We start from the raw sequence: 27,200 nt of genomic DNA, 5'->3' as shown, positions 1-27,200 counted from the left end.
GGCAGAACTGAAGCTCTGGGGACGGGTCGTGAGTCGTACTTGGGTAGCTCAGATCATTGCCGGCACGGCAGCTCAGCGTGTTCGGTCAGAGGGCTGCGTGCTCTCTGTAATAAAAAAACTGAGTCAAGGAATCAACGATCAACTTGAACGGATGTCTTGTGACGTCCGCCCAGACCAATCGCAAGGAACTATGTCGAACAAAAAAAAAAAAAAAAAAAAAAGGATGGTAGAGCACTTGCCGCGAAAGGCAGAGGTCCCGAGTTCGAGTCCCGCTCCGGCACACAGTTTTAATCTGCCAGTAATTACAACGGGATTCCCCGTTTCTGTGAGGTCTTTTCACGAAACGTCGGTCACCCGCTTCCTCCTCCGAATGCCAAAATATTTTGTTGTCTTCCATCTACAATGGAGAAATGATCGTCGTTGAAAACAAGAGGAATCAGAACTTGCACCGAAAGGCTTAAGCGTTCCTTTTCCCAAGATACTGTTCAAGAATGGAACGGTCGGGAAATAGTCTGAAAGTGGTTCTATGAACCCTCAGCTGAACTCTTGAGTATGAAATAAAAGCAACTAGCGTAAACTCAACCCGAAAACTCTTGAATTCAGGCCTTATGCTTCATCATTCTCAGGAAATGAATAGTCACACAAAAGAAGGAAATGGTATGACTGTGTAACAAAGTATCCCGAGGAATCTACATCGGTTTAGAAAGAATCATCGAAACTAAGTGGGAAAAAGTTTAAGCAAGGCGCAGCTCTATGTCCAATAATTTTTCCTTAGCTCTACGGAGCCCTGTTCATTCTTAGTTCAACATGCTTCGTTGTTCATTTAAACTGATTTTAGCAAAAACTAGACAGAATAGAGATTATATTGTAACATAATTGCGAGGATGAACAAATTATTGTGAGGTCTTGAGCCAAACTTCCAGTAACATTGTAATCTGCGTCTTTCCACTGCTGTTGCCTTCCATAATCACGTTACATTCCAGAAGGCCCTCCCGTTCAGTAGCAGGTCAGTTCGATTCTGTGATATTATTTTTAATACCTAACTTAGAGTAATTTATCTCATTTGCACTCAACTTGAATTTCAATTTTGATTAAGGAGGTTCAATGTACGCTTGCGTAATCTGTGAAAGTAGTGGTTTTCTAAAAGAGCGAGTTATTAACAAATCGGTTGTCAATGTGCTCGTTTCTCTTAAAATATTCATTGGTATATAAGCTCACGGACTACAACAGGCCACATAATGATTGATTCCCTCTTTAACTGCACCGGCACCCCTAAATATATATGCTACGTTTCACACCAGCGTGAGTGTCATTTTATATCAAGTGATTTTGCAGCATTTTGGGTAAGTATTTGCGCAACAGACTGGCGAAAAATGTATCCTCGCCGCCAGCACACACTTCGGATCAACATTCACCGAATGCTCAGAGCAAAGCTCTCTTTTGTGTGCTCATAAGTCAGGGTTCTTGCGTTTAAGTTTCAGCCTGTACAAACTACATGAAACATGTACACTGGACGGAAGATCGTCTGTATGGAGAATTTCATTACACTGAGAGTTTCATAATCTTCTCACAACTCCTTAATTCCTTTTATTCCCCTCGCAGTACTGAGTAATTAATCTTTCCTAAGCCAAATGAGTCTGTTTTCCGTAGGACTTGCTAAGGTTAATTTGTAGTCAGATGCAGTGAGATTTTCCATAGGGCTCGCTGGATAAACGGAGTTATCAATTACATGTGATACGGATTCTTTTGAGTGAAAAAGTAGTATTAAAAAGACAATAGTTATCTTTTAACTTCTGCAATGATTTTGATATCTACACAGGGAGTTTATAGTTGAAAATAAATGTGGTCTATTGACGTGCAAATAAGTGTAAGGTCCAAACGGTATATTCTGTGAGCACAAATGTCTTGTAACCTCTCACCCATACCGGTTTCTCGATGAAAAGACACCTCTGGTGGCTTCAACAAAGGCATACGTGGTTAGGATATGGTCACAGACCCCTCTACCTTGAGTGACTACACCTCACTGCTGCATAGCCTTAGACTGTCTACGGCTGAAGCTACTTAATGTTGAAACTATTGTTTTAAGTTGTTGAGATTATAACAAATCTGAAGAAAACGTTAAATACTATGACTATTTGTTGTATTATAAGTAAATGAAATTGTTAAGGGCAATCCTTCGTCCGTTTGATACAAACCACAAATATACAAAACACAAGCTAGGTCTGTCATTGGGTTCTGGAGGAGGATTCTCCAGAGAATGTATCATGAGTGCCTGATGAACACAATCGTCCCGCTGTTCTTGAAAGCAAAGAACTTGTTTTCTTATGTCTAACCTTAGGGGGTGGTGCTGCCGTAGTATCAGTCATGACTGGTCAAGTCCGAAACACGACTTGTCAACAGTAAGGGATTTACTAATACTATGCAGTGTAATAGATGCACTGAAGCACTTGCCTTGTCTATGTATGATTGTATAGAGCGATTCTGGGACGATGTTAGAAACTTTCAGGCATGATGGAGAAGGGTAAACGTAACAATTTAAAGCAAGAGACCTTGGTCCGAAAACGACCGAGTCAAAAGATGTAAGCGAAAACCGTACTGACATCTCTGGCGGTGGAATTCACGTACCCGTACTGTTGTTGCTAAGACTGAGGAAGACAATTTTCAGAGGTGGTAATATGGACTAAAACAAAAAATAAATGTCTAGTAAACATGGGCTCTAAAATTCATACCTTAAGAGCAGAAACTTCGTTCATCTTCGATACTCTGAAACGGATCTCTTCAGCTGCATGCCCTTTGGTTTCCTTATCATTGCAGGATGGACAAAACAAGAAAAAGACGTCCAGTAAGTATGGGCTGTAATCTGCATACCTTAAGAGCTATGAGCACTTGTTCCTCTTCCATAGTCTGGAACACTTCTCTTCTACTGAACAATTGCTTGTAGTTGTTAAGGTAAGCATTGTAGACCCCATGTTTACTTTCTTCTTATTTTGGTCCACACTACGACCTCTGAAAGCTACATTGCGTGCAGTCTCAGCAAAAACACGACTGGTAAACGAATTTCACTGTCAGAGACATCAGATCGAGTTTCGCTTCTAAATTTCGACTTGGTCCTTTCCGGATCAGGGTCCCTTACCTCAAACTGATACATCTACCCTTCCTCGTTATCCCTGAAAGTTGGTAACATGGTCACAGTATCACCCTGTGTGAAAATGCCAATACCCTTCATCTGCTGCACTTTTAAATTGTAACGTGTACATGCTGTACAGAAAAACTCACGTCAGAATATAGTTTATATCGAGCAGTGGGAAAAATTGTACGTACGTTTTTCATACAGGCTATACGAATGTGAGCTGTATTTATTATATTTGTTGTGATTCAGTCCTCAGCTGTAGTTTTTCTTTCATATTTTCTGTAATAGATCCGAAGACGCTTAACGCCGAAACTGTTAATCGTGATAAAATGCATAAATGCGATCTATGACAGAAAATAAATGTAGTAAGAGAAACGTGACTCATCACTGAACACCACAGAATGGCACTCAGTGTTCCAGTCGACACACAAAACATGTCTGTGTTGTTAACAGTATGGTGTCAGTGGGAAAGGACGCATCTAAATATAAGACCTCAACCCAGTTTCAAGTAGCTTGTTCTCGACGGGTTGTAGAAAGCACTCTCCCTTTCATCTCTGCCGAGCTTTCAGCTGTTGTCATCCATATATCCGTCAGAACTATTCCGACAGTCCTACAGTTCTGTCTTGGTGTCGTCTTTCCGACAGGACTCGTGGGTTCTCTTCTTGCGACACTGTTGTCCTAAGTTCGTTTCGTCACCACCTGTTCTGTAGGCATGGCAGTAGAGCTCGTTGTCTGTGTGATTTATCGGTATGATGCTCCTATGTCCCTCAAGGAAATGATATTTTTGCGTGACTCCACTTCGGCCACTTGCAGCTCGATGATGATGAAATGACGGTGACACCACCCACAGCGGAGTAAATCACCGACCCACCCGGGAATCGAACCCGGAACCACGCGATGGAGAATAAGCAACACTAACCACAAGACCACAATTTGCTGAAGCTGAAGCCAATGATTCGACTTTTCTCGAAGTCCGATAGGTGGCGATAAACATAAATACGCACTTCCTCTGGGCATGCTTCGAACCTGAGAAGTTGCAGTAAACTTAGACGCATCTAATAACCGTTGTATACTCACACCGTGCTTCGTTTCTAGGAATGCCTTTCACTAGAGCAAGGTTGTTTGCACCAGCGTACCGCAGAGTGCAGAATACGGCTTTACTATGCTGAAGACTGTGCAAACTGCCACTCCTCGACTTTGCGCAATCACGCTGTCTCTCTATTTCCGTACGCTTGTCTCGCTCACTCCACCTGTCTCTACCATTTCCTGAACTTAACCTCTGTTTTCTTCGTCATTGCCAAATGTTTATATGCAGAGGGCAGAGAGGTTAGTTTGGTGGGACCAGATAACTCGTGCAATAGAGATTTAAACAATAGTAATAATTACAATAATAGTAACTTTAAATTTGGTTCCAATAGAAAATTATCTCTTCCATTTTTTTCCTTTTGATGCTACTAAGATCTGGAGCAAGGGATTGGTTGACAGCAATTCTTAGAGCATTTTACAGTCAGAAATACTTGCATGCAATCTGGTTGTAGTACAAGAGAAAACAGAAAAAAGCTTTCCTCATACGCATGTGGAACCAAACATAGAAATAACCTTCTCTGCTTCTCTGTGCAGCTTAGCAAAGTCTTCCTCCGACAGATTCTGATAGAATTCGATCAAACCTTTGGTGTTGTGAAATAAGTCCTCTTGGTGTTCATAGGTTTGCAAATCCATTTGTTGGATATGTAAATCGGTAAGCACACTTTGAATATCCGTCGAAAAGAGTTTTACAAACACAAGTATTGGCTGCAAGTCAGTAATTCCGCATAAGAAAAAGAAAACTAAATTTTGCCAGAATGAGACTTTCACTGTGCAGCGGAGTGTGCGCTGATATGAAACTTCATCGTAGTTTAAAGTTGTATGCCCAACCGAGACTCGAACTCGAGACCTTGGCCTTTCGCGGGCAAGTGCTCTACCATCATCTTTTTTTTCATTTTGTTCATTGTTGATCATTGTGTTTGGTCGTTGCGGGCGTCACATGACATTCGTTCAAGTTCGTTGTTGAGCCATTCACTCAGTTTTTTTATTACAGAGACCAACCAGCTCTCTGAGCGAACACGCTGAGCTACCGTGCCGGCTCCATGTGAGCTACCCAAGCACGACTCACGCCCCATTCTCACAGCTGTACTTCTGCCAGTACCTCGTCTCCTACCTCCCAAACTTTACAGAAGCTTTCCCGCGAACCTTGCAGAACTAGCACTCCTGAAAGAAAGGATATTGCGGAGACATGGCTTAGCCACAGCCTTGAGGATGTTTCCAGAATGAGATTTTCACTCTGCAGCGGAGTGTGCGCGAAAGTAAATGTTAAAAAGTGGTAAATGATAGTAAAGTATAAAAGGTGGTATGTTTTAATAAACAGGTAAGGTGGACTATCATTTTAATATGTTGTTACACTTGTATATTTAACGAAATCGACTTCATTTTGCTGTTAGTAATATAACGTTACATTATCTGGAATCGGTCGCTAAACCCATTTTCAAGGGACTGTAGTACCTTTACGTATTTTTCAAAGCGAGTTCCTTCCCGTACAGATGCTGTCAAGCAAAAATATAGTACCCATTTGAATAAAGCACTTTCAAACTACCGCGTGCTTCATTAAAGGTAAAATTTATAGCCTAGAAAAGTATTGCGTGCTTTTCAGTCAAAGTTTGTTTTTTGAGAAGCCGAAGCTTACATTGGATAGATTTCATTTTACCGATCATATTGTTGATGAGTTTATTTTGTTTTTGGAGTTTCAGATATAAATCTTTTGGGGAAGCCATAATGTCTACTAAAAATCCTAACTTAGCTACTAAAAAAAAATGGTTCAAATGGCTCTGAGCACTATGGGACTCAACTGCTTAGGTCATTAGTCCCCTAGAACTTAGAACTAGTTAAACCTAACTAACCTAAGGACATCACAAACATCCATGCCCGAGGCAGGATTCGAACCTGCGACCGTAGCGGTCTTGCGGTTCCAGACTGCAGCGCCTTAGCTACTCATTCAGGGTCATCCAAAAGTGACTTCGGACACCATTTGTCTTGCAAAAACAGAGCCACGGCGTGGCTTAGTCGAATATCTCAGGAAACTACTTTCGTTTGCTCAACCAGCGTACCTCAGAATGGTAGGGGATATCTGGATACTCCTTCTCAAATGAAATTCAAATTCTTTGAACTGACGGTGAATGAGCTCGGGGTAATGAACATAATTCACGAAACGTACGACTACGCCATCACTTCTTGAAGGCCGGTAACTTTGGCACAAAGAGCCACTTGGATGCAAAACAATGAACGAAAGGTAAATTCGACATGTTAAGCTTTTTCCGCAGTAAGCCAATAATCCCTTTTACTTTACCGCGCATTGCTGGTGCCCCGTCAGTGGTTACAGAAATCAGATTTTCCCAAATAGTCCCGTTCCTTCAGCTTCCATTTCGACCGCTTCTAAAATATCCGCCCTGTCGCAGCGCCCTTCATCGAAATGTTATCCAGGAGCTCTTCTGTTACGTGTAGTCGTCGTCCACGCCATGCAAAAATATGGTTAACTGAGTCGTGTCGTTAGTATCCGCGGACCCATTGAGTGCGTTGGAGTATGATTCGAGGTTTTCAATTCTCTGCCAATTGTTCATGCCAGTTCCTGGCAATGTCGCTAATTCGCCGAGATATTGTCATACTGGAAAGCGGTATTCTGCTGTGTGCAGTAGTTGATGTGAGATTCTCTACTACGTCCAACGAAATATTCTTCATTAATTGACCTTTCGTAAATGGCTTCCCAGATCTTGCCACACATAGAGCAACTTTATAACTAGCTCTAAGAGTCTGTTTGCAGCACCCTTCGTTTTCTTCGCCCTAAGTTTGAGTAAAAATATTGTGTTAAGAAATAATACAAGCGATAACGAATACATCAGTTCATTTCGCTGGACTTTTAACCAAAATCAACATGCTAAAGCACCACAAACTGCGACATGATCGCGTATATAAACAGTGATCCAATACTGTCAAATGTTTTTTGGTTGGTTGGTTGGTTTTGGGGAAGGAGACCAGACAGCGTGGTCATCGGTCTCATCGGAATAGGGAAGGATGGGGAAGGAAGTCGGCCGTGCCCTTTCAGAGGAACCATCCCGGCATTTGCCTGGAGTGATTTAGGGAAATCACGGAAAACCTAAATCAGGATGGCCGGACGCGGGATTGAACCGTCGTCCTTCCGAATGCGAGTCCAGTGTCTAACCACTGCGCCACCTCGCTCGGTAAATGTTTTTTTATTTTAGTCTTTGATCACAATATGAATTCTTTAGACTACGACCGGTTTCAGTCCGTAATGACCATCCTGAGATCTTTTTTACACCATGTAAATAGGCCATTATGGCCTTATTACTTTAGGACATGGTGTAAAAAAGATCTGAGGATGGTCATTACGAACTGAAACCTGTCATCGTCTAAAAAATTTATATTGTGATCAAAGACTGGAATAAAAAACATTTGATGCTAAAGTACATCTACATCTACATCATACTCCGCAAGCCACCTAATGGTGTGTGGCAGAGGCTACTTTCGGTACCACTATCTGATCCCTCCAACCCTGTTCCACTCGTGAATAGTGCGTGGGAAGAATGATTTTCGGTAAGCCTCTGTATTGGCTCTAATTTCTCGAATTTCTGCCTCGTGGACAATACGCGAGATGTATGTGTGTGTGTGTGTGGGGGGGGGGGGGGGCAGTAATATTTTGTCCGATTCCTCCTGAAAAGTGCAGTCCCGAAATTTCAGTAGTAAATCTCTCCGTGACGCACAATGCCTTTCTTTTAACATCTGCCAGTGGAGTTTGTTCAGCATCTCCGCGACGCTCTCTCCCCAGCTAAACGATTCCGTGACAAAATGCGCCGCTCCTCGTTGGATCTTCTCTAACTCCTTTATGAGTCGTACCTGATAGGGGTCCCAGATAGATGAACAATATTCAAGAACCAGACCAACAAGCACCTTGTAAGCCACATCTTTCGTGGATGAGTAACATTTCTTTAAGATTCTTCCGATGAATCTGAGTCTGGTGTCTGCTTTTCTCACTATCTGTTTTATGTGGTCATTCCAGTTAAGGTCGCTCTGGATATTTACACCTAGAAGTCTTGAACCCAACCGCAGGTCTGCTCCGATACTCCGTAAGCTCGTATTTTTTCATTAAACGGCAATGCGGGACGGTGTCAAATGGCTCACTGAAATAAAGGAACACGGCATCTACCCGAGCGCAGCTGTCCACTGCGTTGTGGACCTCATGGAGGAACAGAGCGAACGGAGTTTCGCAGGATCTCTGTTTGCGGAATCCATGTTGATTTTTATAGAGTAGATGTTCATTTTCCAAAAACCATCATAATTCTTTAGCATAAAACATATTCCATGATTCTGCAACAGATTCGCGGCAACGATATAGGTCTATAATTGTATGGATCTGACTTAAGGCCACTCTTAAAAACGGGAATGACCTGAGCTTTTTCCCAATCGTTAGGTACCTTTCGTTGCTCAGGCGATCTACTATAAATTACTGCTAGAAGGGGAGCAAGTTCTTTCGCACAATCCTTATATAATCTTATAGGTATCTCATCTGGTCCTGACACCTTTCCATTACTAAGTGATCGCAGATGCTTTTCAATTCCGCGATCGGTTATCAATATCTGCCATTTCCACGTTGCTAGGAGGGGCAGTGTTACGATCTTCCACGGTGCAACAACTTCGGAAGACCGAATTCAGTAGTTCGGCCTTCTCTCTGTTATCTTCTGTTTCGGTGCCGGTGTGGTAGCTGAGAGAATGAATAGATGAGTTTGACCCACTTACTGATTTTACATACGACAAAAATCTCTTAGGGTTTTTACTCAGGTCGGTTGACAACGTCTTACTTTCAAAATCATTGAACTTTTCTCTCAATGCTCTCCTTACGCTCATTTCATATTAGTTCAGGTTTTGTTTGTCAGCTACGTTTTTACTTCTCTTGAATCTTTGTAAGATGAAGTGCTCTTTGTTTACGTAGCCCTTTTCTAACACGGCTATTAAACCATGGTGGATGTTTCCCATCCCTTAAAACCTTACTCGGAACATACTTGTGTATGGTGTATTGAACGATGCCTTTGAACTTTTTCCATTTGTTTGTACCGGAAGTAACATCATTTGTTGATACGGGATTCTCTTCTACAAGAGTCTGCAGCTTCCTTAATTCTTCCTCTTTGGCGTCCCCTATTATTTCATTATACTCTTCGGAACGTGATTTTCAGCAGTGTCTTTCAATAGACGACTTTCTTATGCACTTAAATGCTGTACCGCCGATTAGACATTTGACTTTATCGTTACAAGTGTAAGACGTGTATATTTCTATTGTCTATTGTCAAACCACAATTTATGAAAGATGTTTATATTTTATTAATAGGATTAAGTAGGAATAACTAATATTTGTCATGTTGGAAATAATTGTGGTAGCAGGGAATGTCTGCACCAAAGTATTGTTGGCAGAAGAGACCGCACATTGATATAATTTTAAAAAGGGCGGGAGGGACCGCGTATGGATACATTTTAAGAAAAGAGCGGGAAAGACCGCGCATTGATACATTTTGTAATGGTAGCAGGGATTGTCTGCACCAGAAAGCATTGTTGGTTGGAGAGACCGCACTTTAGCATTCGTAGGAAGTCAGTAGTAAGCGAGATGTGAAGCGAGTCGGTGGCAGGTCTGAAGCGAAAGGTTGAGAGGAGCGGTGTGCCTGCCAGCCACCAGCTATGATTTACAAGAGTTTATAAACGGATGCACAGAGACATCAGCTAACTATTATCATAAGAGGAACTAATATTATTGAATTATTTTTTTGAGAAACTCAAGACTACTGAAGGTATGTTTGCGCAATGCTAGTTGTAAAATTATTGTAAAAGTAAGCCCCATTTGAGCGTTTGTAAAATCATTTCATTCAGAATATCATTAATTTTTGCCAGCAATTTTGCATTACTGATTATAATCCATCCCAAAAACCATCAATGTAAAACTTTGCAAAATTTTATTGTTGTCAAGAAAAAGTTTAACTATGAATTACGTAACGTTAGTCAAATTAATTTAAGGTTAACGTCACCTTTGCTATTAAAGAATAAAGTCAACTTTGGTAATAAATACAGCCACTTATTATGACAGCCCACCAGCAGCTAATGAAGTATAGTAAAACAGAGTAAGTATATTCATGTCGCAGTTCGATGTAGCAGTCAGATGGCGATCCAGTGACAGTAAAAAAGTTAAGGAACAGTTCTGGGTTATTGCAGATAACGACTGAGGGCCACGACGACGACACACTCTATGTTTCGTAGAAATAATCAGAAAATCACTTTTAATAAGCAGCTATTAATTTTGTATGCGAAGATTGAGGAAGAGAATAAATTTCAAAGGGAAGATTTCATTTGTTATTATTAATCAAGAGTTAGAAATCCTCAGGGAAGGTTTCATAGGTTATTGTAGAAAGGATGTTATGTGTTGGTAAATGTGCCAACACCTTGTAGATAGAGGCGGCCTAAATGCGCGCTATCTAAGGCAGACGGGCGTGAATTCTGGAACAGGATAAGTAGTGAATTCTCATAAGAAAAGTATTCAGCTCCTCGAATACTTATCTTTTATTCTTTGATGAATACAGCATTCTTGATGAGACATTTCATATGATAACTATCAAACTCTGTAAGGCTAATGGCGCCTTGCTAGGTTGTAGCCATGGACTTAGCTGAAGGCTATTCTAACTGTCTCTCGGCAAATGAGAGAAAGGCTTCGTCAGTGTAGTCACTAGCAAAGTCGTCGTACAACTGGGGCGAGTGCTATTTCGTATCTCGAGACCTGCCTTGTGGTGGCGCTCGGTCTGCGATCACACAGTGGCGACACGCGGGTCCGACATGTACTAAATGGACCGCGGCCGATTTAAGCTACCACCTAGCAAGTGTGGTGTCTGGCGGTGACACCACAGGATGCGTAACAAAAGGGATATAGAGGAGACGGGAAGGTTTCACAAAAAAAAAAACAATGGTTACACTACAGTTTAAATAGACTTTCGGAAGTCTTTGCTTTTTTCGGAGCAGGTTGCTCCATTATTCTAGTAACTGTCTTGCGCTTATCTGTTCGAGTATTGACTAAGCCGTCTATCGAATCAAGGCACTCGGCAGCACACCGCGGCGGCTTCACTATGCAAGCCGAGAGGGGCGATTCAAGCCGAGTCTGATCGATGCAAAACACACTCCACACTCTGCCTTGCACGCGCCTGATTTTCCGCGTGTGAGAGGCCCTATACTAGAATATCCGTTGGAGAGCGTTCGGTCAAAATTTTCGTGATGTAACATTTTCCCTGTCTATCAGTGTATCTTGGTGACCTCTGATTTATGCCGCAGTCTTTGGAGTAGCACAGTAGCGCCCCACCACTGGACTTGAGGAGCTTCACTCTGGCCTGCCCAGCAGGTGTTTGTGGAGGCGGCCGGTGGCTGCCGGCTCGCGTCTCGACTGGGACTGCGGTCTTAACGACTGCCGGAGCCGCGTTTACGACCGCCACGAGAATGACGGCGGCAGTAACGCCCACCGGCCGCGTTACGACACGGCCGCGCGAGTAAACAAACATATTTCTGGGCCGCCACTGCCGGGCAGCGGGCACACGCTCCATCTCGTCACTCAACGGGGTCGCGTGTTATGACTCCGCGCTTGTAAACCGTTGCTGCAATACCTGTCGAGGGCCAGTTTATCGCGGTTCAAGGAACTTCGAGCGTCATTAGGATCGGGGTATACTTTCCTGGCACAGATGGCTTCATTACGGGTCAAATATTACGGTTAACCTTTCGTTGCTGTGGTGGGGTTTCACACACACCAGTCCACGTAATACACTCCTGGAAATTGAAATAAGAACACCGTGAATTCATTGTCCCAGGAAGGGGAAACTTTATTGACACATTCCTGGGGTCAGATACATCACATGATCACACTGAAAGAACCACAGGCACATAGACACAGGCAACAGAGCATGCACAATGTCGGCACTAGTACAGTGTATATCCACCTTTCGCAGCAATGCAGGCTGCTATTCTCCCATGGAGACGATCGTAGAGATGCTGGATGTAGTCCTGTGGAACGGCTTGCCATGCCATTTCCACCTGGCGCCTCAGTTGGACCAGCGTTCGTGCTGGACGTGCAGACCGCGTGAGACGACGCTTCATCCAGTCCCAAACATGCTCAATGGGGGACAGATTCGGAGATCTTGCTGGCCAGGGTAGTTGACTTACACCTTCTAGAGCACGTTGGGTGGCACGGGATACATGCGGACGTGCATTGTCCTGTTGGAACAGCAAGTTCCCTTGCCGGTCTAGGAATGGTAGAACGATGGGTTCGATGACGGTTTGGATGTACCGTGCACTATTCAGTGTCCCCTCGACGATCACCAGTGGTGTACGGCCATGTAGGAGATCGCTCCCCACACCATGATGCCGGGTGTTGGCCCTGTGTGCCTCGGTCGTATGCAGTCCTGATTGTGGCGCTCACCTGCACGGCGCCAAACACGCATACGACCATCATTGGCACCAAGGCAGAAGCGACTCTCATCGCTGAAGACGACACGTCTCCATTCGTCCCTCCATTCACGCCTGTCGCGACACCACTGGAGGCGGGCTGCACGATGTTGGGGCGTGACCGGAAGACGGCCTAACGGTGTGCGGGACCGTAGCCCAGCTTCATGGAGACGGTTGCGAATGGTCCTCGCCGATACCCCAGGAGCAACAGTGTCCCTAATTTGCTGGGAAGTGGCGGTGCGGTCCCCTACGGCACTGCGTAGGATCCTACGGTCTTGGCGTGCATCCGTGCGTCGCTGCGGTCCGGTCCCAGGTCGACGGGCACGTGCACCTTCCGCCGACCACTGGCGACAACATCGATGTACTGTGGAGACCTCATGCCCCACGTGTTGAGCAATTCGGCGGTACGTCCACCCGCCCTCCCGCATGCCCACTGTACGCCATCGCTCAAAGTCCGTCAACTGCACATACGGTTCACGTCCACGCTGTCGCGGCATGCTACCAGTGTTAAAGACTGCGATGGAGCTCCGTATGCCACGGCAAACTGGCTGACACTGACGGCGGCGGTGCACAAATGCTGCGCAGCTAGCGCCATTTGACGGCCAACACCGCGGTTCCTGGTGTGTCCGCTGTGCCGTGCTTGTGATCATTGCTTGTACAGCCCTCTCGCAGTGTCAGGAGCAAGTATGGTGGGTCTGACACACCGGTGTCAATGTGTTCTTTTTTCCATTTCCAGGAGTGTAGTTTGGCCCATAAATTAGTAGCGTTTATCCATAAGTTAAGACAACACAACAGATACACGGAAGAGATTTTAGTCATCAATAATATCCCATCATAAACAACAGTCTGCCAACCATGGAATAACTTTGGGTTTCCGCGACTGTAGTAATCACGTGGTTTTAAGGAGACGCACTCGTCGAGCTATGTTCGGAGTGCATTTTCAACCGGAAAGGACATTCCTTGAAGGTTATTCGATAGAGATTTTCATCTGAGGGCGCAAGATCACGTGAGGGGTAAGATGGACTGCGGAATGACTTCCGAACCCAACTCTTGTACAGGGTCGTCCATTGATCGTGACCAGGCCAAAAATCTCACGAAATAAGCGTCAAACGAAAAAACTACAAAGAACGATACTTGTCTATCTTGAAGTGGGAAACCAGATGGCGCTATGGTTGGCCCGCTATATGGCGCTGCCATAGGTCAAACAGATATCAATTGCGTTTTTTAAAAATAGGAACCCCCATTTTTAGTTGCATATTCATGTAGTACGTAAAGAAATATGAATGTTTTAGTTGGATCACTTTTTTCGCTTTGTGATAGATGGCGCTGTAATAGTCACAAACATATGGCTCACAATTTTAGACGAACAGTTGGTAACAAAGAGGTTTTTTAAATTAAAATTCAGAACGTAGGTACGTTTGAACATTTTATTTCGGTTGTTCCAATGTGATACATGTACCTTTGTGAACTTATCATATCTGAGAACGCATGCTGTTACAGTGTGATTACCTGTAAATACCACGTTAATGCAATAAATGCTCAAAATGATGTCCGTCAATCTCAATGCATTTGGCAATACGTGTAACGACATTCCTCTCAACAGCGAGTAGTTCGCCTTCCGTAATGTTTGGACATGCATTGACAATGCGCTGCCGCATGTTGTCAGGCGTTGTCGATGGATCACGATAGCAAATATCCTTCAACTTTCCCCACAGAAAGAAATCCGGGAATGTCAGATCCGGTGAACATGCGGGCCATGGTATGGTGCTTCGACGACCAATGCACCTGTCATGAAATATGCTATTCAATACCGCTTCAACCGCACGCGAGGTATGTATGCCGGACATCCATCATATTGGAAGTACATCGCCGTTCTGTCATGCAGTGAAACATCTTGTAGTAACATCGGTAGAACATTACGTACTAAATCAGCATACATTGCACCATTTAGATTGCCATCGTTTAAATGGGCGCCAATTATCCTTCCCCCCATAATGCCGCACCATACATTAACCCGACGAGGTCCCTGATGTTCGACTTGTCGCAGCCATCGTGGACTTTCCGTTGCCCAACAGTGCATATTATGCCGGTTTACGTTACCGCTGTTGGTGAATGACGCTTCGTCGCTAAACAGAACGCGTGCAAAAAATCGCGTCATCGTCCCGTAATTTCTCTTGTGCTCAGTGGCAGACCTGTACACGACGTTCAATGTCGTCGCCATGCAATTTCTGGAGCATAGAAATATGGTATGGGTGCAATCGATGTTGATGTAGCATTCTCAACATCGACGTTTTTGAGATTCCCGATTTTCGCGCAGTTTGTCTGCTACTGATGTGCGGATTAGCCGCGACGGCAGCTAAAACACTACTTGGGCATCATAATTTGTTGCAAGTCGTGGTTGACGTTTCACATGAGGCTGAACACTTCCTGTTTCCTTAAATAAGGTTAATATCCGGCGAACGGTCCGGACACTTGGATGATGTCGTCCAGGATACCGAGCAGCACACATAGCACACGCCCGTTGGGCATTTTGATCACAATAGCCATACGTCAACACGATATCGACTTTTCCCGCAGTTGGTAAACGGTCCATTTCAACACGGGTAATGTATCACGAAGCAAACACCGTCCGTACTGGCGGAATGTTACGTGATACCACGTACTTATACGTTTGTGACTATTACAGCGCCATCTATCACAAAGGGAAAAAAGTGATCGAACTAAAACATTCATATTTCTTTACGTACTACACAAATATGTAATAAAAATGGAGGTTCCTTTTTAAAAAAAACGCAGTTGATATCCGTTTGACCTATGGCAGCCCCATCTATCGGGCCAACCATAGCGCCATCTGGTTTCCCCCTTCAAGCTAGACGAGTTTCGTTCTTTGTAGTTTTTTCGTTTGATGCTTAGTTAGTGAGATATTTGGCCCGGTCACTGTCAATGGACCACCCTGTATAGTGTTTTTCGTCAGTCTAGCAGAATGCGGGCGGGCGTGATCGTGGAGTAGCACCACTTCACGCAGTCTTCCTGGTCGTTGTTCTTGGATTTCATCAGCAGGACGTCTCAGTCGTTGACAACAAATATCAGCAGTGATGGTTACACCTCGGGGAAACAATTCGCAGTACATCACACCGTCGCTGTTCCACAACATGCGTAACGTTATCTGTTGTGGATTCGTGCACATCTTTGTACGGGGAGTTGCTGCTTTGTTTGGGCTCAATCATTCCTTTCTTTTCATTATGTCAGCATAAAGACACCATTTCTCGTCATCAGTAAGGATAGAGGATAGGGATGGTCGGTGTCGTTCACGGGCCAATTTGTGATGAACAAGCAGACGTGCCATCCGCTGATTTTTCAAATTTTGGCTTAGAGCATGCGGTACCCATACACCCGATTTTTTTAAACTTCTCCACTGCATACAAGTGCCGCGCAATGTTGGAACAATCACAGTTCATCACATTCACCAGTTCTCGAACACTCTGATGTGGATAATTGTGGATAAATGCACTTAAACTATCTTCCTCATACCCGAAGATATTTCTGAACGTGGAGAGTTACCAATGTCAAAACGATTCCCTCAAAACAAGAAAACCATTTTCTTGCTGCCCTGTCCAACGGAATTATCCCCATACACAGGGCAAATGTTTTTGGCTGTCTCCGCTGCTGTCACCCCTCTACTGAACTCAAACACACGAATATGTCCGAATTGTTCTGATTTCCCTACGTGGCACTCTATTTTCTAGCGTCCACAGCTCCACACAGTATCTCCAAATGACACAATTACAAACTGCAAACCCAAATAGCAATAGTGAACTACAACTGAAAAATTGAAATCGCTAAAAAAGCCCATAGTAGCCGGAATACCAACATGCAAAACAAAAACACTACGAACTTTGGCACCTACCTAACATTTCTCAATGTTGTTATGAGATGACGCATAATTTCTACTTGGACACTTCGATAACTAACTTTTGCAAGCTGTAGATGTTGTTACTGTAGTTAACATTTCGGCTTCGTTTATGCAGGAAGAAAGGTGCGAATTTCTTCCCTGGGGTTTATCAAACCCAATCATATTAGTGGGACCTCTCTGTTTTCTTAAATATGATAAGTCGAAATTATAATACAAATTATGTTACATGTAATCTATGAGTTTATCATTTGTAGCTCAGTTGTTCAGTAAGTAGCTTTAAAACGTAAACTTCTCAGAAAAGTTGTAGTGTAGGAAATTTCCCTAGCGTAGGGAATTTTCATCTAAACCTTCAACTGAGTCTGAAATGGAAAATTAACGCAAATTACGAAAATGTTCCTAAAAGCGTCATCACAAAGCAGGTGCAAGGTATGTCCTAGACCGAAAGACGGGAAAACCAAACGTTGGTGTCATACATGCAGTGAACTTTTCTGCACGGAAGACGTTGTTCTAACGAGTGAAACGTGTTTCAGTAATGAAGAAGACACTGAATGAATATTGTCTGCTCCAATTGTTACATGTAAAGAAACTATACGACTAAAATTAGAAAAATATAAGTTTATTTCCTAGTTCTGTTATCTTTGAAACTGTGCGTATTGTGATTGAAAATTACAAAACGTTCCACGATTATAAGAAAATAATGCTGTTATGGAAAAATCAATTTTTTTTAAATTGATATATTTTGTCAAGGTTCATTAATAATGTTTCCACCAAAATTTTGGAACAAAACGTGTGTTCTTTTTTTTATTTTCCAAATACAAAATTTAATTCGGGGTTACACAAAGCCCACAATATTCATAATGTTAAATTTCTTGACCACAGTAATAAAGGGTTAAAACTGATTTCTGTGGGATGTGAGTACGCTTATTGTAGGTGTAAGTTAATACTTTGAAAAGCTCCCGAAATGAAAAAAGAGTTCTAACGTAACGGTGTTTCTTTCAGCCTGCTCCCTCCCCCCCCCCCTCCCCCCCCACCACCACTTGGCATGCAAGGACTGTTCTGAGTGTGTGTAGAAGTGTTAGTGTTTATGTTCTGGCCCTGCCAGGAACGGAGATTGAATCGCGGAATTGCTTGGACGTTAGAAGAATTATTTGTTGATTCCTGAAACACTGTCTCTACCACGTAATTTAATTTAGTGACATTTAGGACAAACAGCCGGTTCCCTGTACTATTATATTGTTTTTATTTTCATGTCGTTTACAAAATGATTCAGGGTAGAAGTTGTTTACTGATAATTAAGTTTAAAAAAGTACACACGAATTTTGGTACAAGCATTAGATAGTTATATGTGACAATGCTTTGCTACACGATAAGTAGAAACAAACAAGTAAGAAGATAAGAAAACACCGCAGAAATAGATTGAGTAATATACTCTACTTTTACCATGGACCTTTGCCGTTGGCGGGGAGGCTTGCGTGCCTCCGCGATACAGATAGCCCTACCGCAGGTGCAGCCACAACGGAGGGGTATCTGTTGAGGGGCCAGACAAACGTGTGGTTCATGAAGAGGGGTAGCAGCCTCTTCAATAGTTGCAGGGGCGACAGTCTGTATGATTCACGGGTCTAGCCTTGTAACATTAATCAAAACGGCCTTGCTGTGCTGGTACTGTGAACGGCTGAAAGGAAGAGGAAACTACAGTCGTAAATTTTCCCGAGGGCCTCCAGCTTTACTGTATGGTTAAACGATGAAGGCGTCCTCTTGGGTAAAATATTCCGGAGGTAAAATAGTCCCCCACTCGGACTACTCAGGAGGACGCCGTTATCAGGAGAAAGAAAACTGGCGTTCTACGAATCGGAGCGTGGAATGTCTGATCCCTTAATCGGGCAGGTAGGTTAGAAAATTTAAAAAACGGAAATGGATAGGTTAAAGTTAGATATAGTGCGAATTAGTCAAGTTCGGTGGCAGAAGGAGAAAAACTTCTGGTCAGTTGAATTCAGGGTTATAAATACGAAATCAAATAGGGGTAATGCAGGAGTAGGTTTAATAATGAATAAACAAATAGGAGCGCGGGTAAGCTACTACGAACAGCATAGTGAACGCATTATTGTAGCCAAGATAGACACGAAGCCCACGCCTACCACAGTAGTACAAGTTTTATGCCAACTAGTTCCGCAGATGATCAAGAGATTGGAGAAATGTGTGATGCGATAAAAAAAATTAATGAGATCGTTAAGGGAGATGAAAATTTAATATTAATGGGGGACTGCAATTCGATAGTAGGAAAAGGAAGAGAAGGAAAAGTAGCAGGTAAAATGGACTGGGGTTAAGGAATGAAAGAGGTAAAATTTTGAACAGAGCATAACTTACTCATAGCTAAACCTGGTTTAAGAATCATGAAGGGAGGCTGTTGAAACACGTATGTAACGTAGCAGCGATGGTGAGGCATGATAAAATCTTTGACCAGAGAGCCATTTATCGTGGTTAGTCTGCGCTTGACCGCGCGAGTGTTGTGAGCGACAGTCTGTTAGTAGTCGTCGTGCGGTGCAGTCTGTCAGTAGTAGTCGGTCCGCAGTAGTACTCTGTCAGTAGTCGTCGTGCAGTATACTCTGTCGGTAGTAGCCATGCAGTACAGTTGCGAGCAGTCTGTCAGTGGGCAGTCTGTGAGCAGTGCAGTATGTCGGTAGTAGCAGTCGAGTGCAGTTGTGTGTGAGGAGTCGGCGGGCGTCGACATGGCATTCTGGTCAAGATTCAGGACGAGGTATATTATATTTTAAACAAGGTAATGAATCAGCAATGCTCAGCTAGTAATGTAAATTAACTATAACTAATTTGTGCAAGAATCGCCCTAATAATAATTTTGTTTTCAATGCATTCTGATAAAGAACCTTTTAATTGAACCAACGATCTCCTTCCATTTCCTTTAAAGAACAGTTTCAGTTAAATTAAAAAAATAAATAAATATTATTTGCAATGCATTTCCTCCAAGCCGTGGCCAACAATAAGAGCAGAAATTTGACATGCAGTTTCAATGAGGTAAGAAATTAATTATGATTTTTTGCACAGGGCCAAAGACCGATATTTCGGTTTAATTGAGTTATCATTATCACTGAGATTTTCTTATCACTGAATTGACTTTCATTTTTTTGTGAGGAATTTATACTTGAGTCAGATTGCGATTCTCATTTTTATTGTCATTAAATTTATCTGCTGGGAGCTTACGTTAGGTTGTATTCTTGTTAACATTCAACTATTGTGTTTCAAAATTTCTCTGGGGAGCTTACACTTCGCTCAATGACCATTAGCATTCATAAATAATATTGTCTTTTAAATTATTGTGGGGAGGTTACACTTGGCGACACCCAGCCCAGGATCGTATTTTGTTGAGAATCTTTTGAACAACAGTCAGATATCTGCTCTTATTTGCTTAGATATAATTAGGATTTGTCGCAACGCTTTTACTAATATTGTGACTTTCTTTCTACAGGTCAACGGCAATTCGTTGCTCTGTTGTATTTGTTTGTTGTCTTTTTGCATTTGTGCTTATTTGTTTTGTGAATAATTGTGACTATTGCAAAAATGCCGCGAAAGACTGTGAATAGTGTATCGCGAGGTATTTTGAATGAAATTACCGACTTAAACAGCGTGACCGATAGTAATTGTGACACGCAGTGTAATGATGACAATCCTGCGTTCACTGACAATCAATGCGTTCCAACCACTAGTGATGACTTTTACCTTAATGATGAACAAACGAACTCAATTGTCTCGTCTGTTAATTTGACGACAATTGATGACGCGGAGCGGTCTATAGTAATGAGCGCTGCCCAGCGGAACACACCCGGTTTGGAAAATTCAAGTAACGTTCAGACAAATATTTCTAATGAAAATGGACAGTGTACTGAAAGTACGACGGATCTATTTAATTCCGAAATAGTGTCTGACAGTGTACATCCGACTGATAAAACCTTTTGTAAATTACAGAATGACCAAATGGTCACGCAAAACAAGACAATTTCAGATCCACCAGTAAATAGCACGGAGAATAGAAATGCTAATTTTGTGTCGGATCCAATTAGGGCATTGTTGCTACAAATTCTTGGATCAAACAAACAACAGAGTGAAGATTTCAGACAACTTAGGGAAGATAACAAACAAGATAACGAAAAACTCAAACAATACTTAAATGAAAAATTAGACGACAATTCCAGACAATTAAATGAAAAATTAGACGACAATTCCAGACAGTTAAATGAAAAATTAGACGACAATTCCAGACAGTTAAATGAAAAATTAGACGACAATTTCAGACAGCTTAGTGAACAAATTAGAGCCGTTGCCGCGCAGTGCCATGACACTAAGGAACAGTTGCGCGCGAAAATTGAGGCTTGTTCAAAAAAAAGTAGCGAAGAAATTAGGTCTGTTGCTCAGGAATTAAGGGAAATGCAAAGAGCCGCAACAGAAACACTTAGAGACGAAATTAACGGAGTCGCTAAACAATGCTCTGAAAAAGCTACAGAATTACGCGACGAGTTTAAAACAATGACAGCAGAACTTTCGCGCACAATGGATGAAAAGATAGACGCGAAATTCGAGCAACAGGACTCTCAAATTAACGAACGTCTTAATCACCATATACAAAACAGTGATACGCGTTTCCGTAAATTTATTCAGGATCAAAACAAAGTGAAACGACAAGTAATGGAAACAATCACAGCACAGAGACAGGAAGACAAACGTAAAATGTTTGCGAAGGCAAAAACGTATGTAGACAATAATATTGCTACAGTGTCCGACGAAATTAATTCCATCAAACAGTCGAACACAGAATTACGTGACGAAATTTCCAGTCTTAAGTCGAATACAGACACATACACAACCGATTTTCAAACAGTGACCGACAGACTAGAATAATTAGAACTAGCACATGATTCAGATGTCGACAAAGCTGACGTTAAAAAACTGAATGAAACTACGCGTAAATTGCAAAAACAGATTAATGCCTCTGACACTAAAACTGATGAGCAGGTAAAAATATTGACTGAAAAATATGATGAATTGGCCAGTCGTATTGATGTTATAGAAAGTAATAGTGACAACAAATCAGACGATACTTTACCGGTTTCATTCAGTCAAACACCGGAATTCCAAAACTTACAACAGACAGTCAATGAGATCGATTCGTCTAATAACACGTTGCGTAGAAAGTTGTCAAGTTTACAACAAGAAGTAACAGAGATGAAAAGTATTTCAGTTAATAACACATCACAGCAGACGCCACTTTGCGAACATTTGTCAGACTCGCGCAACGCGTATAATTTGGGTAATCTACAGAGAGTACGGGACTTAGATTCCGAACAACCACAGTTCAATAGATTCTCTTACAATCCTGAACCTGTTCCATCACACAGAGACGATAATTTTGATTACAAACATTTTCTGTCAGTGAGAAAGTTTAAAGTGTTTAAAAACGACAGAACACAGATTCACCCACTGGATTGGATACAACAGTTTAGCTTTGCTTTTCCACCGACTTGGCCTGTAACACATAAACTTGAATTTATTTGCAGTTTTTTGGAAGGCGAACCGGCAACTCGTATGAGACCGATCGCGAGACAATGTTACTCGGTAGAGGAATTTCAGAACGCTTTTCTGTCAGCGTACTGGTCGAAGACGACACAGCGTGGAATTAAAGATCAGCTAATTAGTTTACCAAATTATGAGAACTCCAATTTTCCCAGTTCACGCAATTTTTTGAGCATATGGTCCAACAAAACCAGTACCTAAGTGAACCGTACAGTGAATGTGCACTTATACAATTATGCATTTCCAAATTACCACGGTCATTACGAGTGTCACTTCTAACGGGGCAGCAAAAGGAAAACATTTCAGCATTCAGAGATCTTTTACAGCTCTTGGAAGTACAACAATCTGATTATTCTTTTGTAAACAAAAATTTTTCTTATAATAGCCAAGGTCAACAAAAGTACAGCAATTATGATCAGACACGTAATTTCAATAGGAAAGATAACAGACGCTTTAGGAACGACAACTACCAAAACTCTAATAACAGCCAAAATTCTAATTATCAATATCGTCAAAATTTTCAGCAACAGGAACCACACTTTAGTAACAATAGAGGTGTTTCACAACAACAACATCAAAACCAGCCGGTTAGCATACCTAACCAACAATGGAATGCACAAGGTCAACCAGGCTTTAATGTTTCGCCGCGTGCACGTATAGTCCCTGATACAAGAAATAGTAACGTACGGCAGCAAGGAAACAACTACGTACAAAGAAGGCAGTATTTCAATTCCTATCGTAATGCACCGTATAGGAATGACTATTACGACAGACGTAAAAATAATGAGGACAATTTTCAGCGTACATCTAACAACAGTCGGTCATACCAACAGCAAAATTATACACAAGAACCTATTCTCATGAATGATCCCGACAGTAGGTATCATCCAGAGCGTAATACGTCTGGAAGAAGTAATAGAACAGTTGAAATAGTAGAAATGCCACAACATCCTCCTGATAATAATAACACGTCAGATAGAATCTGACTAGATACTGTACAGGACGCATCTTCCAATAACACAAGCACTACCTTTGACACGCAAAATGTTGTTCACGAAAATGTAATTACCTTTGACGACATCAGAGGCACTCTTTTGCAGGAAAGACCAGTCGTTCAGAAATCCATTTCACATCCTGTTATCGAAATTAAAATTGGTTCATCGAAATTTTCAGCAGTAATTGATTCCGGATCCCCTATATCAGTAATAAATGAAGAAACTTTTAACGAGTGTAACAAAGAGAATACGTATCCGACATTACCATTAGGCAAAACAAAAGTGAAAGGAGCAGTACCGAGTAAAGGAGTAGACGTTAAATTACAGACGCATTTATCATTTTGTATCGCAGGTCACACATTTCACTCAAATTTTTGGATTGTTCCTTTATTGACGACAGACGTAATTTTAGGTACTAATTTTCTCGTACAACACGATGCAGTGGTTGATTTTCAAAATTCTTATTTAATGCTAAAGGATGAAAATGTACAACTTGCTTTAGAATTTCAGCACTCACTATCTGCGGAAGAACAAACAATTAATCGCACAGAGGTCATTTCCGTGTCACGTAGCATAGACTGTAATCCCACATTGTTCACGGATACGTACGTACACAACTATAATACGCCAGACGAAGCTGACTACGACGTAATACAGATGATTTCTGATAAGGTTAAAGAGAGCAGTGCAAATACAGACGACGAACGCACGCAACTACGCAAAATTCTTTTACAGCAAGCTCCAGTTTTTGACAATATTCCTGGTACTATGTCCGGTTTTATGTATGAATTTCAAGTCAAACAGCACGACACATTTAAAGCAAAGCATTATCCCATTCCATATATTCACAGAGAACAAGTTAAAAAAGAATTGCAGGATATGCTTGATCAAGGAATTATAGAACCGGCAGTTAGTCCGTACATAAACCCGCTGCATATTGTTAAGAAAAAAGATGGCTCACTTCGCCTTGTACTTGATTCACGTCACATTAATGACATTATTATTAATGAAACAGATTGACCACAGACATTAGAGGAACTTCTACAGAAATTTCATGGCACGGCTATTTATTCTACATTAGATTTGAAATCGGGATTTTGGCAAATTCAACTTCATCCGAATTGCAGAAAATATACAGCCTTTCTTTGTTTTGGCGACTGTTATCAATTTTGCAAATTACCGTTCGGCTTAACTATTTCTTCTGCAGCTTTTATTCGCGGTTTGAACACAATACTTCCGACAGAACTTAAGGACAGAATTACGACGTATGTAGACGACATTCTTATCGCAGAAGCTAACTGGTCTGAACACAATGTGATTTTAGAACGACTGTTGCAAACCTTTCATGCACAAGGACTCACAGTTAACCTCAGTAAATCGCATTTTGGCAAAACTTCCATAAAATTTCTGGGACACGTAATTTCAGCAGAAGGGATTGCACCTGATCCGGAAAAACTTCAAGCTCTACGTGACATTACTGTTCCTACGACGAAGAAGCAATTACGCAGTTTTTTGGGCTTAATTAACTTTTTTCGTAAATTTATTCATCACTCCGCTTTAGACACACCCAGATTATGCCAATTAACAGGTAAAAACAGTATTTGGTCTTGGGATAAGCAAGCACATTCTGAATTCGTGAACCTGAAACATGCTCTGTTGAATGCACCACTTTTATCGCATCCAGATCTTACTAGAAATTTTTCCATTGCCACCGACAGTTCGAACACCGCTTTAGGCGTACACATTTTCCAGGAAATTGAAGAAGATGGCTCTACAGTAATTAAAAACATCGCATTTACAAGTCGCATTTTGTCACCTGCTGAACGAAATTACTCCGTTACAGAATTGTAAACATTATGTGTTGTATGACTTTCACTTTATTTACAGGAATTTAATTTTACAATAGCTCACATTCCCGGCACACAAAATGTTATAGCAGACGCACTATCGCGGTCCCTGAGCAACAATCAGCAAGACGTAGCAACCAACTTCTGCAAAGCAAATTTCAGTGTCATGTACATTCAGCAAGTTGCATTTGAAAACTTTATTTCATCGTCATTACAGGACATAGCACAAGAACAAGATAAAGACAACGTGTGGAAAGAAATTAAACACCTTTGGCAAGATAAGAATAATGTTACGATTAGAAACCATTACACTGTACGCAATGACATTCTGTTTCGCCGCTCTCATCCTGACAGCAACAATTGGTTATTATGCATTCCTGACGAACTGGTTAACAAATTAATCTGGTACACTCATTTAAGTTACGCACATTACGGAGCACGAAAATGTTTTCTTATACTGAGACAGAACTGTTATTTTACCAACATGGAGAAACGTATACGACGAGTTTTAGCGTCTTGTAAAATTTGCCAGAAAGCTAAATCAGACACCACTTCACATATTCCTCCTTTATATCCCATTGTACCTGTTAAATTAAGACATATGGCCGTAGTAGACATTTTTGGTCCAATTCCGAGAACTAACAGAGGTTTTTGCTACATCTTTGTCGCTGTTGAGCTCACTTCAAAATTTGTTACTTTCACTCCGTTACGCAAAGCTACTGCTAAAACTGTTTCGAAAGCATTTGTAAAACATTTTCTATTTCATGTAGGGCATGTGATGAAAGTAATTTCTGACAATGGATCACAATTTCGTTGTGCCATATGGACACGCATGGTACGAGCTAGAAACATTTCTCCGATTTATATATCCAAGTACCATGCTTCTTCGAACCCTTGTGAACGGTTAATGAAAGAAATTGGTAAGCTGTGCCGAATATACTGCCACAAAAGACATATTGATTGGGATACACACATATTCTCATTCCAAGATGTAATTAATTCCATTCCATATGAATCCACTATGCTATCTCCGTCTGTTATACTGAAAAACGTTGAACCACCAAACAAAATTAAAGAATTAGTAAACTTCCCTACCTGTCGTCGACTAAGACACCACGAAATAATTGACATTGCGCTGAACAACATCAAACGTGCCGCAGAGCGCCGGAGAAGACAGCAAAAACAGGTTTGTACACGCCGCGACTTTCACGTTGGACAGAAGATATTAGTGCGTACACACTATTTATCCAGCAAATTAAAAGGTAAGTGCAGTAAATTTGAACTTCTATACGCAGGTCCATATCGGATTCGCAGCATTCCTCATCCCAATGTTGTACACGTCGAAACTTTGAGAACCAGAAAATCGAAAGGCAACCACCATTGGTCAAATATTAAACCCTTTATTGAATGAAGACACTTTATGATTTGACACACTATGATGCCATTTACTAATTTTTTTATGACCACTTATGCAAGTATATTCACATGACTAATTACTGATGATTATCGTATTTTTTCTTGGCAAGTGGCCGACAAGGTAAGGTTAGCAGGTCGCTTTTCTTGTCGTTACACATCAGACCGTGCACATTTTCCATTTTTTTTGTGTATATGATTGTATTCCAGTTTTGTTTGTATGCACTGTGAAATAGTTAAGATATAACACACATCAGTTGACTCTGACATTTTTGTTACCCTATGATATCTCAACATCGTGACTGTTTTACATTTTTCTTTTTGCTGCTGCATTGTGATATTCTCTGTACATTTTGCCTCTGAACACTGTCAATGTCTTTCACATATTACGTTTTCTGTCATGTTATGCTGTATGGTTAATTATGTCACCATAAACCAGTCATTATTTAGTGGGTATATGATTTAAATGCAAGACATTAATCTTTGTTCATCAATTTCAGAAAGAAATGATGCGTGTAAGAAATAAATTCAACAGAAATGGGAATTTCACCTACGGAATAAACGAAAGAAGATGCAATAACTTTATGAGGAAGATTAAATGGATCAGGATTAACAAGCATTAACAAGAATATACTATACTCATCGTAGAATAGCAGTCTTAACTAATTTTTCTTTCAGAATACAAGGCGATTGATGCAGGCTGTCAGACAGAACTACACATCTTAGTTTTAATGATGACATATGCTAGAGGTAAGGAA

The sequence above is a fragment of the Schistocerca americana genome, chromosome 2 (genome assembly GCF_021461395.2).
Source record: "Schistocerca americana isolate TAMUIC-IGC-003095 chromosome 2, iqSchAmer2.1, whole genome shotgun sequence".
Taxonomy (NCBI): domain Eukaryota; kingdom Metazoa; phylum Arthropoda; class Insecta; order Orthoptera; family Acrididae; genus Schistocerca; species Schistocerca americana.
The sequence above is the reverse complement of the archived record's forward strand: the minus strand, read 5'-3'. Positions refer to the sequence as shown.